The sequence below is a fragment of the Heterocephalus glaber genome, unplaced genomic scaffold, assembly GCF_053883595.1.
Source record: "Heterocephalus glaber isolate CG9 unplaced genomic scaffold, H.glaber_assembly_v1.0 deba00001579, whole genome shotgun sequence".
NCBI classification, from domain to species: Eukaryota; Metazoa; Chordata; class Mammalia; order Rodentia; family Bathyergidae; genus Heterocephalus; species Heterocephalus glaber.
This window is the reverse complement of record NW_028258360.1, coordinates 8,061,690-8,087,210: the sequence shown is the minus strand read 5'-3', so window position 1 is coordinate 8,087,210 and position 25,521 is coordinate 8,061,690. Positions and strand designations below refer to the sequence as shown.

Here is a 25,521-nt window from a genome sequence, read left to right as displayed (position 1 = left end):
GGGGCTTGTTGCCCCTCCCAGCCCCATCCCTCTCCTCCTCTCCCTCCTGTGGATTCTCCCATCAGCCATCTCGTCTTCCTCTTAGGGCCAGTTAAAGATGGTCCCTTACAGTTTCCCAAGTTAGGGTGGTGAGGTGAAATGCTCCTGTCCTTGGCCCTACTTCCTTCCCTGTCCCTTCCCCTACAGAAGGCAATTGCTGGTTTTCTCCCAGTTCTTTTCCAAGTAGGTTTTGTTTATCCTACTCCCCAGATCCCTGAGCCCGAAGTGGGGTGCTTACACTCCCAAACCCTGAGTCTCCAGCCTTCCCCGTGTTGAGTTATTTTGGTCTCTCGTGCTGTGCCTAGTGGTACCTGGGCTGGGGAGGACACTACCCCATCTAGGTTTTTGTAAATGTCTTACTCAAGTTCAGACCTCCAGCTTGGGAATCAACTGTCTCTTTTTTGACTTGGTAAGCAAGTGTTAATTAGGCTTTGGGTGGGAGGGAGGTCTGTAATGTGAAACAACTTCTTGTTGTCTTTTTTGTTTTCTCCCATTGTTGTTAATAATTTTAATGGCCAAACTCAGATTTGTACTTTTTTTTCTAATTGCTAAAACCATTCTCTTCCACCTGGTTTTGCCGTCACGTTTGGAAGAGGAATAAATGTTGTCCCTTCTAAAAAAAAAAAAAAAGAAAAAAGAAAACCAAATGGCAGAAAAAACACTTCTGAAAAAAGTTTTTACCACAAACTCCCCCGTTTTTGCCACGGATTCTGCCCTCACGCTGATATCTACCAATGACCACACCGATGAGAGGCACTGGGAGTACACCAGCACCGGCACTGAGCTGCCCCCTCCAGAAACCTCTGTCCCCTTGCTGTCATCCCCTGGAGATGAGTTCGAAACCCAGCTAAACCAGCAGCTTCACGTCCTCATTCAGGGATCAGTATGTGATTCACACTCTTACAAGGGACAGTTCCGAGCCCCGCATCCACCTGGCCTGTGCCAAGCTCATCTCCAGAACAGGCCTCCTGATGAAGCTGCTCAGTAAGCAGGAAGAGAAGGTGGCCCAGGCCCAGTGGGACATGGAGCAGTGGAAGAGTGAGACCTACATGAACGAGAGCTCGGGGGTGTCCAGCAATCAGAAGATGCAAGGTGAGCCAAGGGACCACACGCAGGAAGTTCCGGGACACGGCTACAACAAGAAGCTCATCCTGGCGCTATCAGTGACGGTGACCCCAATGCTTCTGATCATCATCTTCTGTCTCATCGAGATTTGCTCCCACAGAACAGCTTCGGGGCAAGATGAGGAAGGGTTATCAGTTAGCATTTGTGGGCGGAGAAGGAAGTCCTCAGGGGAAAAGGACAGTCAGGAGGGCTTCTCCTGGTTTTGGTGGCCGCTGTGGCTCAGGGACATGAGCAGGCCTCTCAGCGTCACCCGGCAGCAAAGCATGGCTGAGAAGCTGCACGACAAGGACTCTTCCAATGAGAACAAGATATCTGGTCACCAACAACATAGGGGAGGCCAGCGAAGCCCCCTCAGAGGCAGAGGAATCCACAAAGGCAGCAGAGTGAGCCCTTCCCACCTTAGGTGATTTGCAAGCAATGCCAAAATCAAACTTCCCAAATAATTACAGAAAATGTAAAAAACTTCAAAAGCAAATCACAGGTACACATGCACATCCTGGCTGTGCTGATTTTGGGTGGAGCTGGGAGGAATTTGTTCAGGGGTCCAATCCCTGAACACTGAGTGTTGCACTGAGTGTTCTGCTGTCTTTTGCGGGAATTTCAGCATTCCGGGCCCTAGCCCGTGAGGGCAGAGGAAGTGCACTCACGGATTGGGATGTGTGGGGAGGCCCAGAGAAAGTGCCCAAGGCATCTACTTACCCCAAGCAGCAGGAGGGTCCTAGACTTTTGCAGATGGGAGGGGTGTCCGGGAATGGGAAGCAGAAGTAGAAGAGGATCGAGATGTGTCCCTACATACCAGCACTCCATGATGAATATATTCATTATGTGTCACAAACACACTAATGAAAACTATTTTTAAAAAGAAAATTAGTGACACACAGGGGGGGCGAGGCCCATGGGCCCTTGTGGAGAGGTGGTGGAGAGGAAGGTGACCCCATGACCTTGGGACTACACCACGCAATGGCAGAGGACCGTCTGTCCAGCAAGTTTGCCGCCTTTGAGAAGTTTTCTATAGCAAACTACCAAACCCATTGAGTCCTGGTCATGAAAACAAAGCCTAGACTGAAGAAAGACCATGGTGGAAGAAAGCCACCCAGTGAAGCGTAGGAATGGAACTGCATCTGGCATCTGTTCAGGGACTTCCTTCTAGGACAGACTGGGTGACAGGCTGTGGGATCAGAGAAGCCAGGACAAGCTCTGCTCGGGGCCAGTGAACAGGATATGTGGGAGAGATCTGGACAAAGCGTGCTACGGTTTGAGGAAAGACTTTAGCGAGGGTGCACCAGGCTGGGCAGCTCCAGGCTGGTGGCTGCTCCCAGCAGGTCCCCTGCAGAGGTGGATGGGCTTCTGGGTTCACACAGCACAAAGACCTAGCCATGCTGGAGAGGAGTCATACTTCTCCTGCGATATTAATAGGCCTTTAATCTTGTCATTATCCAGGGCATTGTGCCCTTTCTAAGGTGAATCAAGCCTTGTTCTCTATCACAGGATTTGACAGAAACCTTAATTATTTATGTGATACTAGCCTATTATAACATAGCCCATTGCTCATGTCAAGTGTATTTAGTAATAGATATGAATGTCCATTTTCCACTGGAAGTAGACACCATGTTCTGGGGACACAAGCGAAAGATTAAGAAGGCATAATCGTTGGGATTTTTGATATATTCAGATATATAGCAGCCCCAAATTACCCTTGAAGTATGCTATAATTGCGTTCTCTTCTATAATAATTCTATTGTGCATGTATTGTAAAAATCTTAAATGATAGGAGGAGATAGCTGCACAAGCAGATCAATTTAACTCTCTTGTATTTTTCCCAGTTGTTGACTATCTTAGTCACTTTGTCTTCACTGGAACACAATATCTGACATTCATAACTTAAAGAGGAGGTTTATTTTGGCTCACAGTTTGTAGAGGGTTCAGTCCATAGCTGGCTCCAGGGAAGGGTGGCCTGGCAGAGGAGCATGGCAGAGGAGGCTTGTTCATGGCAGGGCGACCAGAAGCAGAGAGAGGGCAAGGGAGATGAACCTTCCAGACCTGCCCTCAGTGACCATATCCTCCCAGCCGGCTTCACCTCTCAACATCACATTTAGCTATAAACTCATTAGTAGATTAATTCACTGATGACTGCCACACCTCCATGATCCAATCACCTCCCCAAAGACTCACCTATGAGTATGTGGGGCTTTGGAGGACATCTCGATATGAACCGTAACAGTGACCCACTCCTGTGACATGGAATAGTAGATAAGCAACACCAGCCATTCTGGTGTCTAGGAGCCTCTCGCTGGCCACAGGAAGCCATATTTGAGTCTGGGGAGAGAGGACGTGTAAGTAGTGAAGATGTGGAGGACTTCCAGGCAGCAGGGTCATGTGAACAAAACCGGTGCAGCTGGTGTACGGATGTAAGATTGGAACCGTGTGATGCAAGAGGGGGCAAATGGTGTAAAGGAGGCAGGAAAGGTGAGGGTTCCTGGTCTTCACTGAATTCAGACTACTCATGAGAGAGAAGATGAACTGGGTTTTGCTGTGAATAACCTCTTTGATATTGGTTACTTAGCCTAAAACAAGTTGGTTTATTTTTTTATAATAGTGTTTCATTTTAGTTTTATGAACCTACATTAATTTTACATATCAGTGGGTTCCGTGCATAAGCGTGCACTGTTGATGAGGCAGAGCATACAGGTCAGTGAGGTAAATCACAGGCATCGCCTCCTCCACGCAAGGACACTGCAATCCAGGCCGCTCTGGTCTTTTTTTCCCATTTAGTTTACTGGCACATTTTAGGTGCACAGTACAGTTACATTCATCATTGGGATCTTGTACCTGTACACGATGCATCTTGGTTCTTATTTTTTTCCCCATTCCCTGTGCTCCCTTCACCCCCTCCACCCTTCCCTATTTACAAAGACTTTGTTTCCATTTTTTTCCTTTTCTCATATTTTTTCTTTTCCCTTCTTTCCTTTCCCCTTCCCCTCCCACTTCCCCTACCCCTTTGGATCTCTTCTTCCTACTTCACATTATCAATTATACCATTTGAACTTTGTTTACACTTTTAGTTTTTCACACCAGAGAAACTATTCGGTATTTACACATGTGTGTCCTATTTATTTCACTTAAGAGTATGGGCTCAATGTGCATCCATTTAGCTATAAATGTCTCTAATTTTCATTCTTTATGGCTGAGTAGTACTCTACTTTATAAAAAAAACCCCCACATCTTCTTTATCCAGGCTCCAGTTGATGGGCAGTTGGGCTGTTTCCAAGCTTTAGCTATTACCAACTGTGCCGCTGTAAACATGGGTGCACATATACTGCTGTGGTATGATTCTTTTAATTCTTTTGGGAAGATCCCCAGTAGGGGAATAGCTGGGCCAAATGGGACCTATAGTCCTAGTTCTTTGAGGTATCTGCATATTGATTTTCACAGTGGTTGCCCCAGTCTGCACTCCCACCAGCAGTGGAGAAGTGTTCCTCGTTCTCCACACCCCCACCAGCATTTGTTATTGGTTGATTTCTTGATAGCAGCCATTCTCTCTGGGATGAGGTGGAATCTCAGTGCTGTTTTCATCTGCATCTCTCAAATGACCAGTGGTATTGAACATTTTTCATATGTGTATTTGCTGCTTTTACTTCTTTGTCTGAGAAATGTCTGTTCATTTCTGATGCCCATTTTTGGATTGGTCTTTAAATTTGGGAGGTCTGATTTTTTAAAGTTCTTTATATATTCTAGATAGTAGACCTTTGTCTGAGGAACAGTTGGTAAAATGTTTTTCCCACATTGTAGGTTGTCTCTTAGCTCTGTGGGTGGTTTGTCTTTCAGTGCAGAAACTTTTTAATAAGATGAGATCCCAGTTGCTGATTCTTTATGCTAGTTCCTGTGCTACTGAGGTTTTGTTCATAAAGTCTTTTCCTATGCCAATGTCTTCAAGAGTTCTACCTAACTTATCTTCCAGCAAGTTTAGTGTATCTGTTTTAATATTTAGATCTTTAATCCATTTTGATCTTAATTTAGTGCATGGTGATAGGTAGAGGTCTACTTTTAATCTTTGGCAGGTTGAAATCCAGTTTTTCCAACACCATTTATTGAACAGGCTATCTTTCCTCCAATGAGGGTAGTTGGCTCCTTTGTCAAAGGTGAGGTGGCTGAATATGGCTGGAGTTGTTTCTGCATCTTCTAATCTATTCTATTGATCCTTGGGTCTGTTTCTTGGCCAGTACCATGCTGTTTTTATCACAGCAACTTTGTAATATAGTTACAAGTTGGGGATTGTGATACCCCCAGCCATGTCTCTGTTGCCTAGAATGGCTTTTTCCATTCTAGGTCTCTTCTGGTTCCAAATGAATTTTTGGATTCTTTTCTCTAGTTCTGTGAAGTATATTGTTGGAATTTCAATTGGCATTGTATTAAATCTATATAATAGTTTTGGAAGTATGGCCGTTTTCACTATATTGGTTCTTCCTACTCAGGAGCAAGGGATGTCTTTCCACTTTCTTATATCCTCTTTGATCTCTTTTTTCAGACTGCTGTAGTTTTCAGTGTAGAGGTCTTTTGCTTCCTTTGTGAGGTTGATTCCTTGATATTTCAGTTTTTTGGATGCTATTGGAAAAGGAGTTGTTTCCTTAATTTCTCTCTCAGTGAGTCTGTTATTTGTGTATAAGAAGGCATGGAGTGTTTTTTGAGTGTTGACCTTGTATCCAGCTACTGTACTGAAGCTGTCAATTAAGTCTAGAAGTCTTTTTGCGGAGTTTTTTCTGTCTTCTATGTAAAGTATCATATCATCAGCAAATAATGACAGTTTAACTTCTTCCTTTCCTATCTTTATTCCTTTTATTTCTTTCTCTTTTCTTATTGCTGTGGCTAATGTTTCCAGAACTATATTGAACAGGAGTGGTGATAGTGGCCATCCTTGTTTTGCTCCTGATTTTAGCATGAAAGTTTACAGTTTTTGACCATTTAGTATGATGTTGGCTGTTGGTTTTTCATAGATAGCCTTAATCAGGTTAAGATAAAGGGCTTCTATTCCAGTTTTCTGTAACCCTCTTGACTTTAAAAGTAGCACCTTGTGAACCTCCATGCCACCATCCGCAGAGGGTCAGTCTCAGTGCATAGAGAATAAATTCATGAGTAAGTCAGAAGCTCACATCAGCTGCCAAAATCTCCAGGGAAGTCAGGTCTGTGTATGAAAGCAGAGGAACGGGTGACACCGGGACACGTGACGCTGATGCTGCTGGCCAGGGGTACTCTGCAGTTCGGTCACCGTGGGAGGGACCAGCTGCAGTGTCAGGGAAGGGCCCTTAGCCATGTGCATTTGACCCCACATTTTAGCCCAACCGGTGAAGGTCTTGGAGTCCGTTTCTCTTTTGATCAAATCTCAGCCCTTATAGCATCCTGTTGGTGTTCTTCCCATGGCTGCTTCTCCTGGCTCTCCTGCCATCTCCCCAAAACAGACTCTGGGAGGTGGGGCTGGCTCATGCCACTGGCAGTTTGAACTCTCTTACTGCACAGTTGCTGAGAAGCTGTACCTTTTTAGAGAAAATGTCTTAATCTAAATTCTAGCAATTTCCCACAAAATCAGTAATTTTGAGGCCACGAAAGTGGCTCTTGATTCCTGCCATGACTCATCTTCCTCTATGCTGGTGCTGGCTGGAGTATGGGCCTTGGAGTAGGCAGCTGGACTCCAGTTCTGCATCTGCCTGTGGCCTCAGGACCGTGGCTCTGCCACACTCCCAGTTTTCTTGTTAGTAAACCGCACGGAAGTGGAGGGAGAAGTGAAGTGAGATTTACAAAATGCTTAGAACAGTATTAGAACCTACATCTTACAAAAGTGTTCGTGTTATCAAAGATGTGCCCTCTTGTTTTTCAGAAGTTTTGGTTCTAAGCTAATTCTTAAGCAAGTGGCATTTTCTTCACACTATCTTAACAGGCAAGGACTTTACACATCTTATGTTTAACCCTTAGCAGAGTCATAGAACTCAGCTCACACTTCTATTTGTATATGTGAAGAATAAGCACTTTCTCTATTTTGTTGATAGTTGACTTTGTCTTATTCTTGGGTCTTCAGTCATGGGAAAGAGGGGCAAACCAGCTAATATCCAGTCTGTGGATCTAATAGGTTAAGGATGATTTATAAGTTGCCTTTAAATGTCCTTTTTTAAAACTGTTCGCTTATTTTTAAAATTAAAAAAAAATTTTATTAGTAGTATACGTTTGCAGTACATGATTACGTTCATTTTGGTGAGTTGGTACATGTACATAAGATCTTCGTTCTTTTTACTTTCCCTTCCCCTCTCTCCCTTGTCCCTCCATTTCCTGGTCCCCTCCTCATTTGGAAAAGTTGTTCTTTATTTGTGCTTCAGGCCTCTCATGTAAGAGAAACCATGTGATACCTATGCTAGTGTGAAAAGAGTCTTGGATGGGTAAAGGCAAAATGTTCCAGTCTCCCTCCCTGGGGCCGAGGTGGAGCATGGGTGGATGGAGAAGATGTGGCTTGTCCCCTGGATCTGTGACAAGAAGGACATTCAGGTGTCCTGGCTGTACGGGCTGCTCATTCCTGGGCATTCCCAGACATTGTCTCTTGTGCGTTACACGGCTGTTCCCTCGAGTGCCCTGGGCTGTCCTTACTGGCTCTGAGAGCCACTGGTTAAAATTTCAGGAATTTTGTAACTTACCTGTAAACCAGTTAGATCATGCTTAAATGAAAACTTAAATGGTATAAACCTACAATGCAGTGGAGTGTATGAAAATAGAGGTAAAAAACATCTACTTCCCCCGAGTTTGGCATTTTCCTTCCCTGACATTACCCTCTCTTCCCTTGTTCCTGTTTGGTGAATTGCATTCTCATCCTTCTTGTTAATATTACTAAACTCTCACTGCTTTTATTTTACATTTAAGCTCAACATTTAATACTCAGAAGGGTTTCAGAAACTTTAGAACAAACCTTAAAATGTGGATTCTATGACATATTATTACTAAGAGCTTGTATTACTTAATAATCTCACTAATAGAGCTGTCCTAGTAAGCCCAAGCAAGGGCTATGGGCCTAATAAACACACTCTATAGGATGCCTGTGTGTGTCCTGCATCTGCCCACTGTTGTACTGAGAGAAAGCGGAGGCATTCGGTCCATAGCTTCCCTGGGGTTGACAGGCATCTGTCTGATGCCAGAACCAAAGCACGGGAATCACTGTTCCTATCCTGTGTGAGTCGCCCTATGCGCTCTCTGTGGCTCCACCTCAGCACCCATCGGCCTTTCATTAATGGTCTAATGCAGCGCAGTCTCCCTCACACTGGATTTGTGGTGAGAGCCCCCTTGCTCAAGGGCCTGTGGACTGCAACGCACGACGTAAATGTCAGTTCAAGAGGGATAATTTCATTGGCTAAAGGAATCCATGGCAGAGTCGAGTGCTGTTTCCCATCTTTGGAAACCATTGGCAGACAGTTTTTACAGCACAGAAATACTCTCCTCCTTCAAAGCCCCGAGGACCCAGACCCTGAGAAATCCCAGCTGAGTTGTTCGCAGCCCTGACTTGCTCATAAGAAGTGGATCTGCTTGGTCTCAGCCTTCCTGCCAGGGCAGCCCTTCCTGTGAGAGTGTCACTTCTGGGGTCATCTGCTGGGATGTCCATCGGTGTCAGCACTCAGTAACAACCTTCAAGAACCAAACGAAATACCCAGCAATTCTGAGCAGCCAGGGGCCCAGTCCTGTCCACCCCACCTACCCCATGTTCGGGACCCACCCGTTCTGAGCCCCACATCCTGCCTCGTGATGGGGGAGGCTGCCCTGTAAGAGGCCACTGTGAGCTCTCCTGGGGAAGGGGAGGTGGGCCTTGTCACGGGGGTGGGGAAAGTTCCCCCATGTGGCACAAGACCATCTGGGCCTGATGTAATACAGGTTTCCTTAGCAATGATGTCATAAATACAGGGCGGGGCAGCACATTCCTGGTTCCCAAGGCTCAAAGGCAAGTGACTGCCAGAAGGGTTCTACCCTACAGAGCAGAGCACCTGCACTCCACTAGCCTGGATTGCTATATCTCACTCATTTTGGTCCTTCCCTACCCCCACCCCGTCATGTTCCTGCGGTGCCCCTGGGTTCCCGCACTCCTCATCTGGCAGCAGTTGTCGTTCCTGGTCCTGGCAGCCCCGATTCCAGAAAGGCACTGGGTCCCGCCGACCACCAAGCCAGAGTTGTCCCCTGAGCCCTGGTCTTTGCCTAATGGCCGACCGGAATTGCCCGATGCCCTTACTCGGCACCTACAGCCGGAGGGCTTTGATGACCTAGAGTCTTCTGCTCCATCTTGGACCACTCAAGAAGCTGCAGCTCAGCCTCCAGAGCTCCCTAATGAACTCATACCTCAGCCTCCAGAACTTCAGGAGAAAACAGTCTCTCCTCTAGGTGATGAGCAAGTTCAGCCTCCAACACTGACCCGTGGCGCTGTTACTCCTGCAGAGTCGTTGTCTACTGAGGTTGAAATTGAAAGTTCAACTGCACAGGAGGCCCCAGCTCAGTCCTCAGTGTCCCTTGAGCAGCTTGAACCTCTCCCGAAGGAAGACACACGCGGGAGGCTGAAGATTGCAGAGGGGCCTCTGTTCTCCGCACTGAAGAGCCTCATCCATTCCCCCTCTCAGGGGCTCCTCTCGTCCTCTGGAGACCCACGTCTTCAGGAGCATCCTTTCCCTGAATTACGTGATCCTGCGGAAGCCTCCACAGGAAGCACTGATGTGGAACACCAACCTGGAGGAAACACCCCTGAAAAAAATGTGTTTACCACAAACTCTCCGATTTCTGCCACGGATTCTGCCCTCACCCTGATAGCCACCGATGACCACACCGATGAGAGGCACTGGGAGTACACCAGCACCGGCACTGAGCCGCCCCCTCCAGAAACCTCTGTCCCCTTGCTGTCGTCCCCCGGAGATGAGGTCGAGACCCAGCTAAACCAGCAGCTTCACAGCCTCATTCCCAACAGTGAGGGTAGGAGGCTCATTTCGGGTATCATCGATAGTACCAAAAAGCAGTGTTCAGAGCCCCGTGGGCACCTGGCCTGTGCCAAGCTCATCTCGAGAATAGACCGCCTGATGAAGCTGCTCCGTAAGCAGCAGGAAGAGAAGGTGGCCCAGGCCCAGTGGGACACGGAGCAGTGGAAGAGCGAGACCTACATCAAGGAGAGTTCGGGGGTCTCCAGCAATCAGAAGACGGGAGGCGAGCCAAGGGACCACACACAGGAAGTCCCAGAACACAGCTACAACTTGCTCATCCTGGCAATAGCACTCATGGTGACCCCAGTGCTTCTGATCATCATCTTGTGTCTCATCGAGATTTGCTGCCACAGAACAGCTTCGGGGCAAGATGAGGAAGGGTCGTCAAGTAGCGATTGCGGGCCGAGAGGGAGGTACTCAGTGGAAAAGGACAGTCAGGAGGGCTACTCCTGGTTTTGGCAGCCGCTGTGGGGCTGGTACCTGACCACGCCTCTCAACTTCTTCCAGCAACGGAGCGTGGCAAACAAGCTACGACAAATCAACTCAGCCAACCAGGATGAGCAGTTCATGTGGGAGGTCAGCGACATCTCAGTGTCAGAGTAATCCACAAAGGCAGCTGCGCGACCCCTTCCCACCTTAGGTGATTTCAAAATAAAGTCACAGATACACATCCACATCCTGGCTGTGCTGACTTTGGGAGGAGCTGGGAGGAATTTGTTCAGGGGCCCAATCCCGGCCTTGGCCCTGGGTTGTGGTGGTGTCATTGAGAGGGGTTTTGAGGGCCAACCTTAGCGACTCTCCAAGGCGGGGGGCATGGAGCCCTGGCTCCATGCGTGAAGGAGCAGTGTGGCCCTAAAAGGACAGCAGGTGTTTGCTCTGAGGCCCGGGAAGCCCTCAAGAGCAGGGCTTTGGGGATTTGGGAAAGGACTTGGATATGTGAGCCCCAGAGAATGTACAAGGGAGACAGAGGACCTGCCTTGCCTCGGATAGAGATGTGAAGTAGGCCGGAGGAGGGGGCAGGCACACAGCTGTCAGTGCCTCCAAGCCTTTCCCAGAATAAACGGGACCGGACAGAACTTTATTCCCCAAGGGTTTCTGCTAGGAGGCAGGATCATGCAACGAGAAAGAAAGTGGCTGGAAATTGTAACCCAAAGTCTAGTCCTGGCCTTGACCCTGACCCATTGAGTGACCTTGGGCAAGCTCCTTCACCTCCCAGGGATGCTCTCTTCCACAGTTTGTAGTGCGGCTTATTTTAAGGGTCGTGCTTGCCACCTGTTTGCTGCCATTTTCACACGAGAGAGCCCTGGGATGTTTTATTAAGCCAAGGTTGCCGGCTCTCAACCAGAGGCGACCTTAATGCTCAGACACTGTGAGCACGTGGGATCAGCCCGAACCCCTCTCCTGCTAATGTCCTCTTTCTCCTCAGTCCTGCTGTCTCCATGTAAGGGCACAGCATGGGCGATTGCCTTTCAAATTGTTTTCTAAAAGGCTCACATGGCAGACGCAGTGAAGGCAGGATGGCAGTTGGTACCTCTTGCAGTTCCCACTGAGAGTGACCAAACCTTGCCAGTGCAGGAGCAGAGCTCTGGACCCTCGGCCGAGGCCTTGCTTCGGATTCTGTTCACAGCATTCTCCCGGTTCAGCTTCTGCACTCAGACTGGGTTGTCCCAAATCCCACAGTGGCCCATCCTGGGCCGTTTCTGAGCCATCCAAATGTATTCGGTGAGCAATGCTCAAAGAGCCCAAAAGGCCCGTGACAGGAAGCTGCTTTTCCAGACCCCCCCAGTGCAATTTTGTCTTGGGACCAAACACAGGCAGTAGTGACATGGGGCCTTTGCCCTGAACTACTTACGATGCCAAGAGCTGCCAAATTACTAACTTGGTCAGAGGAGATCATTCAGATAAACTCCGCTGAATCAAGAATGTAGTCTTTGTTTTCCTGGCATTGATATATTGGGTGAATATGGCCTATATAATAATGAGCCACTTTCATGTGAGCCTCAGAAGGGGCAGGTACAGACTGGCCAATGTTACCAGCCCTGCCCAAAGGAAGCCTGAGAAGGGGCAGCGAGACCCTGCCCAGAAATACTTCAAAGCCACAGGTGTCCACTGAGCCCTGGTCTTTGCCTAATGGCCTGCCAGAATTGCCCGATGCCCTTACTCCGCAGCTACAGCCGGAGGGTTTTGATGACCTAGCGTCTTCTGCTCCCTCCCGGGAGTTTTCTCCACGTCTAGAATCCTCTGAACAAATTGGACAGCATTTTGCTTTTAGAACATGCCGGTGCTAGAGTCAATACATGAAAGCTATTAAACCAATCTTAGGTTCCAAGAAAGGTCATGGCTTTCATAAAATTGCCTCTCTCGAGGCCCACAGAACACTCGAGGCCGACCCCAGAGAGTAGCTCCCGAAGGAAGACACACGCAGGAGGCTGAAGATTGCAGAGGGGCCTCTGTTCTCAGCACTGAGGAGCCTCCTCCAGTCCCCCCCTCAGGGGCCCCTCTCGTCCTCTGGAGACCCACGTGTTCAGGAGCATCCTTTCCCCGAATTACGTGATCCTGCCGAAACCTCTATAGGAATCCCTGCTGTAGAAAACCAAACGGCAGCATCCCCTGTGGCGCGAGCCCGGGGCAGCCCCACACACAGCTCAGCAGACGCCCATTGTGGGCAGCCAGAGCTCCAAGGCTCCCTGGGGCAACGTGACCGCCGAGGAGGCAGCAGGTGCTTCCTCCGCCAAGGCCAAGGGACAGGAGTATGGCCACATGAACAGCAATGGAGACTCGTCCCCCAAGGGTGAAGGGGAGTCGCCCCGGTGAACGGAACAGATGAGGCAGCTGGGGCCACTGGCGATGCCATCGAGCCAGCACCCCCTAACCAGGGCGCTGAGGCCCAGGGGGAGCCCCCCTCCCTCAAGGAGACCCCCCAAGAAGAAGAAGAATTTCTCTTTCCAGAAGCCTTTCAAATTGAGCAGCCTGTCCTTCAAGAGAAATCGGAAGGAGGGTGGGGGTGATCCTTCTGCCTCCTCACCCACAGAGGAAGAGCAGGAGCAGGGGGAGATCAAGGTCAGTGCCTGCAGTGAGGAGGGCACCACCCAGGAAGGGAAGGCTGCTGCCACCCCTGAGGGCCAGGAGTCCCTGGCCAAGGGGGCAGAGGCTAGTGCTGCCGCCGAGGGAGGAGACGCTGAAGAGGAGACAGAGCCCCAGGCCGCAGAGCCGTCTACTCCCTCGGGGCCTGAGAGGAACCCTGCACCACTGGCCACTGGCCAGCGCTGAGCAGAATGAGTAGCTGGGTGGGGGCAGGCGGGGGATCTCTAAGCTGTAAAAACTGTGCTGTCCTTGTGGGGTCACTGCCTGGACCTGGTGCCCTGGCTGCCTTCCTGTGCCCAGAAAGGAAGGGGCTTGTTGCCCCTCCCAGCCCCATCCCTCTCCTCCTCTCCCTCCTGTGGATTCTCCCATCAGCCATCTCGTCTTCCTCTTAGGGCCAGTTAAAGATGGTCCCTTACAGTTTCCCAAGTTAGGGTGGTGAGGTGAAATGCTCCTGTCCTTGGCCCTACTTCCTTCCCTGTCCCTTCCCCTACAGAAGGCAATTGCTGGTTTTCTCCCAGTTCTTTTCCAAGTAGGTTTTGTTTATCCTACTCCCCAGATCCCTGAGCCCGAAGTGGGGTGCTTACACTCCCAAACCCTGAGTCTCCAGCCTTCCCCGTGTTGAGTTATTTTGGTCTCTCGTGCTGTGCCTAGTGGTACCTGGGCTGGGGAGGACACTACCCCATCTAGGTTTTTGTAAATGTCTTACTCAAGTTCAGACCTCCAGCTTGGGAATCAACTGTCTCTTTTTTGACTTGGTAAGCAAGTGTTAATTAGGCTTTGGGTGGGAGGGAGGTCTGTAATGTGAAACAACTTCTTGTTGTCTTTTTTGTTTTCTCCCATTGTTGTTAATAATTTTAATGGCCAAACTCAGATTTGTACTTTTTTTTCTAATTGCTAAAACCATTCTCTTCCACCTGGTTTTGCCGTCACGTTTGGAAGAGGAATAAATGTTGTCCCTTCTAAAAAAAAAAAAAAAGAAAAAAGAAAACCAAATGGCAGAAAAAACACTTCTGAAAAAAGTTTTTACCACAAACTCCCCCGTTTTTGCCACGGATTCTGCCCTCACGCTGATATCTACCAATGACCACACCGATGAGAGGCACTGGGAGTACACCAGCACCGGCACTGAGCTGCCCCCTCCAGAAACCTCTGTCCCCTTGCTGTCATCCCCTGGAGATGAGTTCGAAACCCAGCTAAACCAGCAGCTTCACGTCCTCATTCAGGGATCAGTATGTGATTCACACTCTTACAAGGGACAGTTCCGAGCCCCGCATCCACCTGGCCTGTGCCAAGCTCATCTCCAGAACAGGCCTCCTGATGAAGCTGCTCAGTAAGCAGGAAGAGAAGGTGGCCCAGGCCCAGTGGGACATGGAGCAGTGGAAGAGTGAGACCTACATGAACGAGAGCTCGGGGGTGTCCAGCAATCAGAAGATGCAAGGTGAGCCAAGGGACCACACGCAGGAAGTTCCGGGACACGGCTACAACAAGAAGCTCATCCTGGCGCTATCAGTGACGGTGACCCCAATGCTTCTGATCATCATCTTCTGTCTCATCGAGATTTGCTCCCACAGAACAGCTTCGGGGCAAGATGAGGAAGGGTTATCAGTTAGCATTTGTGGGCGGAGAAGGAAGTCCTCAGGGGAAAAGGACAGTCAGGAGGGCTTCTCCTGGTTTTGGTGGCCGCTGTGGCTCAGGGACATGAGCAGGCCTCTCAGCGTCACCCGGCAGCAAAGCATGGCTGAGAAGCTGCACGACAAGGACTCTTCCAATGAGAACAAGATATCTGGTCACCAACAACATAGGGGAGGCCAGCGAAGCCCCCTCAGAGGCAGAGGAATCCACAAAGGCAGCAGAGTGAGCCCTTCCCACCTTAGGTGATTTGCAAGCAATGCCAAAATCAAACTTCCCAAATAATTACAGAAAATGTAAAAAACTTCAAAAGCAAATCACAGGTACACATGCACATCCTGGCTGTGCTGATTTTGGGTGGAGCTGGGAGGAATTTGTTCAGGGGTCCAATCCCTGAACACTGAGTGTTGCACTGAGTGTTCTGCTGTCTTTTGCGGGAATTTCAGCATTCCGGGCCCTAGCCCGTGAGGGCAGAGGAAGTGCACTCACGGATTGGGATGTGTGGGGAGGCCCAGAGAAAGTGCCCAAGGCATCTACTTACCCCAAGCAGCAGGAGGGTCCTAGACTTTTGCAGATGGGAGGGGTGTCCGGGAATGGGAAGCAGAAGTAGAAGAGGATCGAGATGTGTCCCTACATACCAGCACTCCATGATGAATATATTCATTATGTGTCACAAACACACTAATGAAAACTATTTTTAAAAAGAAAATTAGTGACACACAGGGGGGGCGAGGCCCATGGGCCCTTGTGGAGAGGTGGTGGAGAGGAAGGTGACCCCATGACCTTGGGACTACACCACGCAATGGCAGAGGACCGTCTGTCCAGCAAGTTTGCCGCCTTTGAGAAGTTTTCTATAGCAAACTACCAAACCCATTGAGTCCTGGTCATGAAAACAAAGCCTAGACTGAAGAAAGACCATGGTGGAAGAAAGCCACCCAGTGAAGCGTAGGAATGGAACTGCATCTGGCATCTGTTCAGGGACTTCCTTCTAGGACAGACTGGGTGACAGGCTGTGGGATCAGAGAAGCCAGGACAAGCTCTGCTCGGGGCCAGTGAACAGGATATGTGGGAGAGATCTGGACAAAGCGTGCTACGGTTTGAGGAAAGACTTTAGCGAGGGTGCACCAGGCTGGGCAGCTCCAGGCTGGTGGCTGCTCCCAGCAGGTCCCCTGCAGAGGTGGATGGGCTTCTGGGTTCACACAGCACAAAGACCTAGCCATGCTGGAGAGGAGTCATACTTCTCCTGCGATATTAATAGGCCTTTAATCTTGTCATTATCCAGGGCATTGTGCCCTTTCTAAGGTGAATCAAGCCTTGTTCTCTATCACAGGATTTGACAGAAACCTTAATTATTTATGTGATACTAGCCTATTATAACATAGCCCATTGCTCATGTCAAGTGTATTTAGTAATAGATATGAATGTCCATTTTCCACTGGAAGTAGACACCATGTTCTGGGGACACAAGCGAAAGATTAAGAAGGCATAATCGTTGGGATTTTTGATATATTCAGATATATAGCAGCCCCAAATTACCCTTGAAGTATGCTATAATTGCGTTCTCTTCTATAATAATTCTATTGTGCATGTATTGTAAAAATCTTAAATGATAGGAGGAGATAGCTGCACAAGCAGATCAATTTAACTCTCTTGTATTTTTCCCAGTTGTTGACTATCTTAGTCACTTTGTCTTCACTGGAACACAATATCTGACATTCATAACTTAAAGAGGAGGTTTATTTTGGCTCACAGTTTGTAGAGGGTTCAGTCCATAGCTGGCTCCAGGGAAGGGTGGCCTGGCAGAGGAGCATGGCAGAGGAGGCTTGTTCATGGCAGGGCGACCAGAAGCAGAGAGAGGGCAAGGGAGATGAACCTTCCAGACCTGCCCTCAGTGACCATATCCTCCCAGCCGGCTTCACCTCTCAACATCACATTTAGCTATAAACTCATTAGTAGATTAATTCACTGATGACTGCCACACCTCCATGATCCAATCACCTCCCCAAAGACTCACCTATGAGTATGTGGGGCTTTGGAGGACATCTCGATATGAACCGTAACAGTGACCCACTCCTGTGACATGGAATAGTAGATAAGCAACACCAGCCATTCTGGTGTCTAGGAGCCTCTCGCTGGCCACAGGAAGCCATATTTGAGTCTGGGGAGAGAGGACGTGTAAGTAGTGAAGATGTGGAGGACTTCCAGGCAGCAGGGTCATGTGAACAAAACCGGTGCAGCTGGTGTACGGATGTAAGATTGGAACCGTGTGATGCAAGAGGGGGCAAATGGTGTAAAGGAGGCAGGAAAGGTGAGGGTTCCTGGTCTTCACTGAATTCAGACTACTCATGAGAGAGAAGATGAACTGGGTTTTGCTGTGAATAACCTCTTTGATATTGGTTACTTAGCCTAAAACAAGTTGGCTTATTTTTTTATAATAGTGTTTCATTTTAGTTTTATGAACCTACATTAATTTTACATATCAGTGGGTTCCGTGCATAAGCATGCACTGTTGATGAGGCAGAGCATACAGGTCAGCGAGGTAAATCACAGGCATCGCCTCCTCCACGCAAGGACACTGCAATCCAGGCCGCTCTGGTCTTTTTTTCCCATTTAGTTTACTGGCACATTTTAGGTGCACAGTACAGTTACATTCATCATTGGGATCTTGTACCTGTACACGATGCATCTTGGTTCTTATTTTTTTCCCCATTCCCTGTGCTCCCTTCACCCCCTCCACCCTTCCCTATTTACAAAGACTTTGTTTCCATTTTTTTCCTTTTCTCATATTTTTTCTTTTCCCTTCTTTCCTTTCCCCTTCCCCTCCCACTTCCCCTACCCCTTTGGATCTCTTCTTCCTACTTCACATTATCAATTATACCATTTGAACTTTGTTTACACTTTTAGTTTTTCACACCAGAGAAACTATTCGGTATTTACACATGTGTGTCCTATTTATTTCACTTAAGAGTATGGGCTCAATGTGCATCCATTTAGCTATAAATGTCTCTAGTTTTCATTCTTTATGGCTGAGTAGTACTCTACTTTATAAAAAAAACCCCACATCTTCTTTATCCAGGCTCCAGTTGATGGGCAGTTGGGCTGTTTCCAAGCTTTAGCTATTACCAACTGTGCCGCTGTAAACATGGGTGCACATATACTGCTGTGGTATGATTCTTTTAATTCTTTTGGGAAGATCCCCAGTAGGGGAATAGCTGGGCCAAATGGGACCTATAGTCCTAGTTCTTTGAGGTATCTGCATATTGATTTTCACAGTGGTTGCCCCAGTCTGCACTCCCACCAGCAGTGGAGAAGTGTTCCTCATTCTCCACACCCCCACCAGCATTTGTTATTGGTTGATTTCTTGATAGCAGCCATTCTCTCTGGGATGAGGTGGAATCTCAGTGTTGTTTTCGTCTGCATCTCTCAAATGACCAGTGGTATTGAACATTTTTCATATGTGTATTTGCTGCTTTTACTTCTTTGTCTGAGAAATGTCTGTTCATTTCTGATGCCCATTTTTGAATTGGGTCTTTATATTTGGTGGGTCTGATTTTTTAAAGTTCTTTATATATTCTAGATAATAGACCTTTGTCTGAGGAACAGCTGGTAAAAATTTTTTCCCACATTGTAGGTTGTCTCTTAGCTCTGTTGGTGGTTTCTCTTGTAGTGCAGAACCTTTTTATTTTTATTTTTTTTTATCTATTTTTTTTCTCTTTGGGAATTGTACCTTTATATAATGCACCTTGGTTCTTATTTTTTCCACATTCCTAGCCCTCCCTTCACACCCTCCACCCTTCCCTATTTACAAAGACTTTATTTCCATTTCTCATCATTTTTTCCTTTCCCTTCTTTCCTTTCCCCTGCCCCTCCCACTACCCCTACCCTTTTGGACTTTTTCTTCCTATTTTACATTATCAATTATTCATTTTAATTATTGGTACATTTTAGGTATACAATATAATGACATTCATCATTGGAAATTTGCACCTTTACATAGTCTCTCTCGGTTCTTATTTTTCACCCTTGCCCAACCCTCCCTTCAACACCTCCAGTCCTCCCTATTTACAAAGATTTTGTTCCTATTTTTCCATTTTCTCATATTAATCCCATTCCCCAGAAGCTTTTTAATAAGATGAGATCCCACTTGTTGATTGTTTGTGCAAGTTCTGGTGCTACTGAGGTTTTGTTCATAAAATCTTTTCCTAGGCCAATGTCTTCAAGAGTTCTACCTAATTTATCTTCCACCAAGTTTAGTGTTTCTGTTTTAATATTTATATGTTTAATCCACTTTAATTTTAGTTTAGTGCATGGTGAGAGATATATGTCTAGTTTTAATCTTTGGCTGGTTGAAATCCAGTTTTTCCAACACTGTTTGTTAAAGAGGCTATCTTTCCTCCAGTGAGGGTGGTTTCAGGCTGCTCTGATCTTGTGTTTGCACAGTCTTGGCCCTGAGCTCCCTCCTGGTTAGTTACATGGTGACAAACAAGGGGAACTAGAGAATCAGATGACTTTTTATAGACTCACTTGGATGTAATGCATGCAATATCCACTCACATCTCAGAGGCCCACACATGTCATGTGTCCCTTACTAACTGCAAAGGCTCAGTATAGTTATTGCTGTAATAAATACCATATGTCTAGTAAAAAGAGGTCCGGACATTGGTGAATCTCACAATGTTTATTATAACTTTTGTGGTTTTGATAGATCTCTCTGACTATGCAACATTGTCTAACTTTTTTAGTATTCAGAAATTTATGAATTAGTTGAAAATGATGGAACTCATATTTAATGACAATACATTTCACATCATGTATCACTGTGTACTTCACAGGATGTCATGAAAGACTGATCCTGATATTGGGTTCTAATGTCCCATGGGAAGGAGGCAGGCACTATGATGGAGATTAGGCAAATTGCTCTCTGATCATAAATGTTCTCATTTCAAATTATAATATTTGAAATTTGCTTCTGGTACAGACTGGGATTCCCCATCTTTTACAAAGTGACACTCTCTGGTTGGGATGAAAGTTGTGTCCACAGCTTTGCAGTGGATGAAATTCGAGGATGACTCACTGTCTTGGTGGGTGGTGGAGTCCTGAGCAGGAGAGGATGTTGGGGAGGAGCTCCTGGTCTCTGGGTGTATCAGGCTGTCCAGCCTGCACGTACTGAAGCAGTATGTATTGATTCCCAGTGAGATTTTTGGATTGTGAGAAAGTTTCAAGGATTTTAGTGTCTCAAGTCAATTTACCTTGAATTTTTAAGGGCATCTGGGTTACTATTAGCTTAATGGTAGGCACAAAGCAGGGTCTTAATAAATGTCAGTTCCTTCTCATCTCCTACCCAACCATGGCTGGGAAAAGGACATCTATTAAGTGGTAAACTAAAATGACAGTGACTTCAATGAATAAGCAAGCTGTAAATTTGACAAAGTAGATTTTAGGGAAGGATGTAATAATTTAAAGCATAACATTTCAGCCCGGAATGATTTTTTGCATGACAAGGTCTTGCTATGTAGCCAGTTTGGCCTTGAACTCAAGGTAAGCTTCCTGCCTCAGCCTCCAGAGTCCTGGGAATATAGGCCTGTGTCACTACACCTGGAGTTTTTTTTTCTTTTTGCAGAGAGCTACAGTAATTTTTATTCTTAAAATTATCAAGCAATGAGTCATATGTACACAATGTTGACAGATTATATAGTTAGTGATCAAGGTTTATATTTCAACATGTTGTTTCAAACCTTGGTTGTAACTTCCTTCTTTTACCTCTGTATCTTTGCCTCACCATGGAAAGGTGAGTTAAGCTCCAAAAATCTTTATGGATAAAGACAAGATATGCCAACAAGAGGCTTGATTTGACTTATTTATCAGTGCAGTTATTACAATTGCTTTTCTTTCATGTTGCATCTTGTTCTGGATTGTTTTAAACAAGAACTTGTCCTTGAAATTAAGAGTATTCTTAGCTACCGGAGAGCAGGGGAGAGTTCAGCAGTATTTTAATGGTATTACATGCTAAAATGATGGTTAAAAAAGGGGAGGTAATTTTTAGCCTCATCCCGAATGGCCCTTCATCGTGATAGTACCTACCGCAGCGTGTTAGCTTTAGATGGATGGAAGCAGACAGTCATGGACCTCGTTAGAGAACCTGAACCACAGGAAATGATGTCAGCACCACTGTGGGGTGCAGGATGAGAAGCTCATGAAGATGAAGCTTGGGGGGACTTTAGTGGGGCAAAGGGCGGCCAGCAAGGGCCCTCGGGGATGAAGCTAAGAGGGCTAAGAAAGGAGTCTTGATTCCAGCTGCCAAAGGCTTCATTAATTTGATGCTCTCTGGCTTTGACAACATAGAAGTCAACATAAATTAAACAAGGTTGGGCTAAACATAATTAAGGGACTAATCATAGTATTAGATGGAGAATTCGCCTCCCACCCCCAGGTGCAGGGGCTGAATCATTCTGAACTATCTCTTGTCTTTAGCTGGGAATCTAATGAACATCTAAGTTTTTAAAGTTGGGGGAAGATCAAAATGATGAAGTGAGTCACTCACTTTCCCCCTGTACAGGATAACCATTCTCCTCTCTGCTCTTGTACAGGCGACTCCTATTGCTCACCGTGACCCTCCCCTAGGGCTCAGCTCAAATGTCACACTGAGTCCGGATCAGTGCCACTGTACACCCAGAGAAGGGTGCAGCCCGCTCTTCCTGTCTGCTGTAGCCTTCTTGGTCAGCATCTCAGTAATATGTGTGTCTTCTTGTGTGGCTGAGGGAGGGAGGACTTGTGTTTGTTTTCATTCTCACATCCCAGTGGCTACCCCAGTGCACAGAGAAACTAGGAGCTTCAGCAGCATGGCAGAAATGGAGGCCAAGCTCTCAGAACACAAGGTGCTCACCAAAGCCAACCACAGGGGAGCAGCTTCATTTTGCAGACCTGGGGAGCGGCGGGTGGGACTGTCAGTCCCGTAGCTGTGGCTGTAACCCCTGCTCTCCAGCAGCCCATCTCCTGGCGAGAAGAGGGAAACCCAGCATGGGCTCGGAAACTTCAGCTTTGTGATGAGGCAGTGAGAACAGAAATCTGGGGTCAGGATGACTTAATCTTGTGATCATTGCTAAAACCAAGTACTTGAGTCCAGGTCCTTTATGAGGAATCCATGGTTATTTGGCTCACGGTTCTGAAGTCTGGGGACCACTCCAGTGTCATGCCCACATCTGCTCAGCATCTGGTGACCTGGAAGCTTGGTTGGTGGGATGGGTCTAGGTCAGGTCTATTTCTTCTTCCAGAGCTGCTAATGCCACTGAGGGATGCACACTCTTGACCTCCTCGAACCCTAATTTCTTCCTGAAGTCCTCACCTCTCAATTTCATTCAATTATGAATTAGAGATTAAGTTATTTTTTAAAATTTATGAATATGCATGGATGATCGTAATATGATGTCTTTAACTCTTTCAGGAGGTATGTAGAAGAGAAACAGATTGAATGGATTTTCTAATTTTTTGTTTTTTTGAGGAATTTCCATACTGATTTCAATAGTGGCTGTGTCAGTTTACATTCTCACTGACAATGCAGATGGGTTCCTTTGGGTGTTAATTTTTTAATTCATGAACTATGTTCAGACCACAGCACCTCAGGTATGCAAGAGAGTGGGCTTAGACACAGAGAGAAACAAGGATTCACTTGTCTTCTTTCTCTCTGCAGGTCCTGTTCTCGAACAACCCTCTAGCTTTATGGACCCCAAGGACTTGCTTAATGGCTCTGATCTCAGCCCAAGAAAGAATGTCATAGAGCAGATGTTGGTGCAATTTTGGATAAAAAAGAATCACAAAAGCAACACAGGACAGCACATAAAATCACATACTTGGAAAGGCACAGATTGACAAAATTTAGAAAACAGTAACATTTCATTATATAAGAGAATCGGGGCAGCCCCATAGGTGTTTATGTAATATAATTTGCCCATGATTTTCAAACCAGCAAAATCCTCTCTTAAATGTCCACATCATCCACCTTGGACTTCCTTTACATTAAAATATGTCCTATGTCTGTCTGGTCTCTTAGATCTCAGATAAGATTTTACTGAAATCAATCAAGTATGGTAGTCCCACTTAGATTTCCTTCATCTCATGAAAGATTACGGGAATTTATGTCTTAAGGCCAGAACATTGAAGATGTGCACACAAAAAAAGATATAATTACTGAAAGAAATACTTGGTAGCAGTAGGGTTAGCAATTTTGCTACATAAGCCCCCAGAATTTACACAAAGTTGGATCCTAAGTATAACAAACTTTTAAAAATTATTGATTTTTCTAGAAAAAAAGGCTACTTGATTTCTGATTCTATTTCCATCCACTTTAGTGAAGGTAAAACTATTATGACAGAAAGCAGAATACTGGTCTCCAGGATGTTAGAGTGGGATGAACTGCAAAAGGGTGTGAAGGAAATTTTAGGGGTGATGGAGGTGCCCAATGTCATGATTGTGGTGATGGTAACATGGCAACACAAGTTTGGGAATCACACAAAACTGCACATGTAAAACGGAGTACTACTCAGCCATAAAGAATGATAAACTAGAGACATAGCTAAATGGATGCACATTGAGGCCATATTCTTAAGTGAAATAAACAGGACACACACGTGTAAATACCAAACTTTCTCTCTGGTGTGAGAAACTGAAACTGTAAATGAGAACCAAATTGTATAATAGACAATGTGAAGTATGAAGAAAAGGTTCAAAGGTGAAGGGGAAGTAGGGAGGGGTGTGGGGAAAAGGAAAGAAGGGAAAAATATGAGAAAAGAAGGAAAAAACAGAAAGCTTTTGTAAATAGGGAGGGTTGGAGGAGTGGAAGGGAGGGAAAGGGAATGGGAAAAATAAGAACTAAGATATATTATATACAGGCACAAATTCCCAATGATGAATGTGATCTGTCAGATAAAAGTGCCGAAGACCAAGACCAGACCAGGCCACAACAAGCCTTTATTAGGGGAATAGATCTGCCGGGCTGTCTCTGAACAAAGGAGAGACAAAAGCAATATGGCCAGGGCAGGGAGAGTCTTTTATAGAGACAGGGGTGGGGTTTGTAGGGGCTGAGGCGGGGTTGAGTGAGGTAGTGATCAGGGGGTGGAGGAGCCGGTGATGTCACTAGGTGGTAGGAGGTGAGCGAGTATTAGGTTACTCTCTAGGTGGGACCAGGGGCATGCTGGGAAGAAGGATTTGTTTTTTGGTGGGAGCAACCATCTTGGCATGATGTCACACGGGGGGGGCCAAGGCACCATAGGAAGAGGGCAGCTACTATCCATAATGGCTGCTGAGGTAGTGGAAGACCTATCATTCCAGGCTTTTGTTTTATGACAGTTGGGCGAAGGTCTCTTCTTCTGGAGCTGCTTCCTGCTGACCAGGGGTGAAGACTGGGGCTAGACCTGGATCTGATGAGGCCTATGGCAAGTGGGGACCTCTTCTATTTGTCGTACTGGCTGGTACCCTGCCATGATGAATTCCGTGACTGTCTGGTTGGTGAATGCCCTCATTCTTTCCTGCAAGGAATTTTGAAAACAGCGAACCAGACAGGGTCTGAAGAGGGAGATAAGGCAGATGGTGCCCAATGGTCCTATCAGAGGAAGGAGCCAGGGCAGCCAACTATTTAGGGAAAAGAGATTTTCATTTACCCAATTGTTCATGTGTTGATCAATGTTTGAGGCCCTTTCAGTGAGCCTTTTTGCTGCATCTCGTACTATACCCGATTGATTTGTATAAAAACAACATTCCTCTCCTAGGAAAAGACATATACCGCCCTTCTCTGCTGTAAGGAGATCTAGTCCCCTCCTATTTTGGAGAGTGACAGCCGCTAAAGAATCTATTTGGTTTTGTAAAGTTGTGATTGATCTAGCTATTTCTTTTAGGCTGTCACTTAGCTCTTTAGAGAGCGTTTGGAGTTGAGTTAGTGAGGTAGCTAGGCCCCCTACTCCTGTCCCTAAAGCAGCAGTGATGCCTAGTCCTACAAGTAAGGGTATTAATTGGGCAGCTCATTTATGTCTGACCCGTGTTTTGTTGGCACTGATAAAGTTTGATTGTTGGGGGCTATATCAATGTTAGGGCTGAGGTAAACTAGAGTGCAAGTCCCTGTCCAGTTAGTTGGCAGGCACAGGTGGGCTGAAGTTCCACAAAGGAAGAAGATCCCTTGACTGGGTAAACAGAATTGGTTGTGTATGTCGAAAAGATGTGTGAGTTTGTTATTCTCCATTTCCCGTATTCCTAGTGTTCCTGACAGCACAGCACCTGTTAAGGGTTGTAAAGGTCTTTGGTGTGAGATTTGTTGGGCATTGTTGGTCTTATTTTCCCATTGGAGGAAGAATCTCCTGGTATCTACCAGAAGCCATTCTGGAGAAAGGTTAAATGTTGGAATAAGGAGGCATTCTGAGACTGAGGGGGCTGTGTTGCAAGGAGTCCAGGGATGTATAGTCATGCAGGGCATATGCCGACCATTGCAAAACCCAGAATCTTTGTTGAGAAGACCCTGTGTCATAATTTTTGGAGCCCCAGTGAAGCAGACAGGCTGAACAAAGGGGGCATTTTGGGTGACCTTGTAGTTAGTATGACCTGACGAGGCCTGTAATTGTAATGTGTAATTACACTTCCAAGAGGGAAGATGTCCCAACATGGAGCCCATGGACAAGAT

At 46.6% G+C, this 25,521-nt stretch overlaps 1 long non-coding RNA gene across 2 annotated transcripts in view; it reads left to right on the top strand.

Annotated features, from left to right (window-relative positions):
* LOC106010576 (uncharacterized) overlaps positions 1–22,890 on the top strand; it is a 72,002-nt gene extending 49,112 nt beyond the window's left edge. For both annotated transcript variants that reach the window (XR_002387361.2, XR_001184337.3), the window contains exon 3: positions 22,546–22,890. This is a non-coding gene — a long non-coding RNA (uncharacterized LOC106010576). The remainder of the gene's footprint in view (positions 1–22,545) is intronic.
* Positions 22,891–25,521: the final 2,631 nt, after the last annotated feature.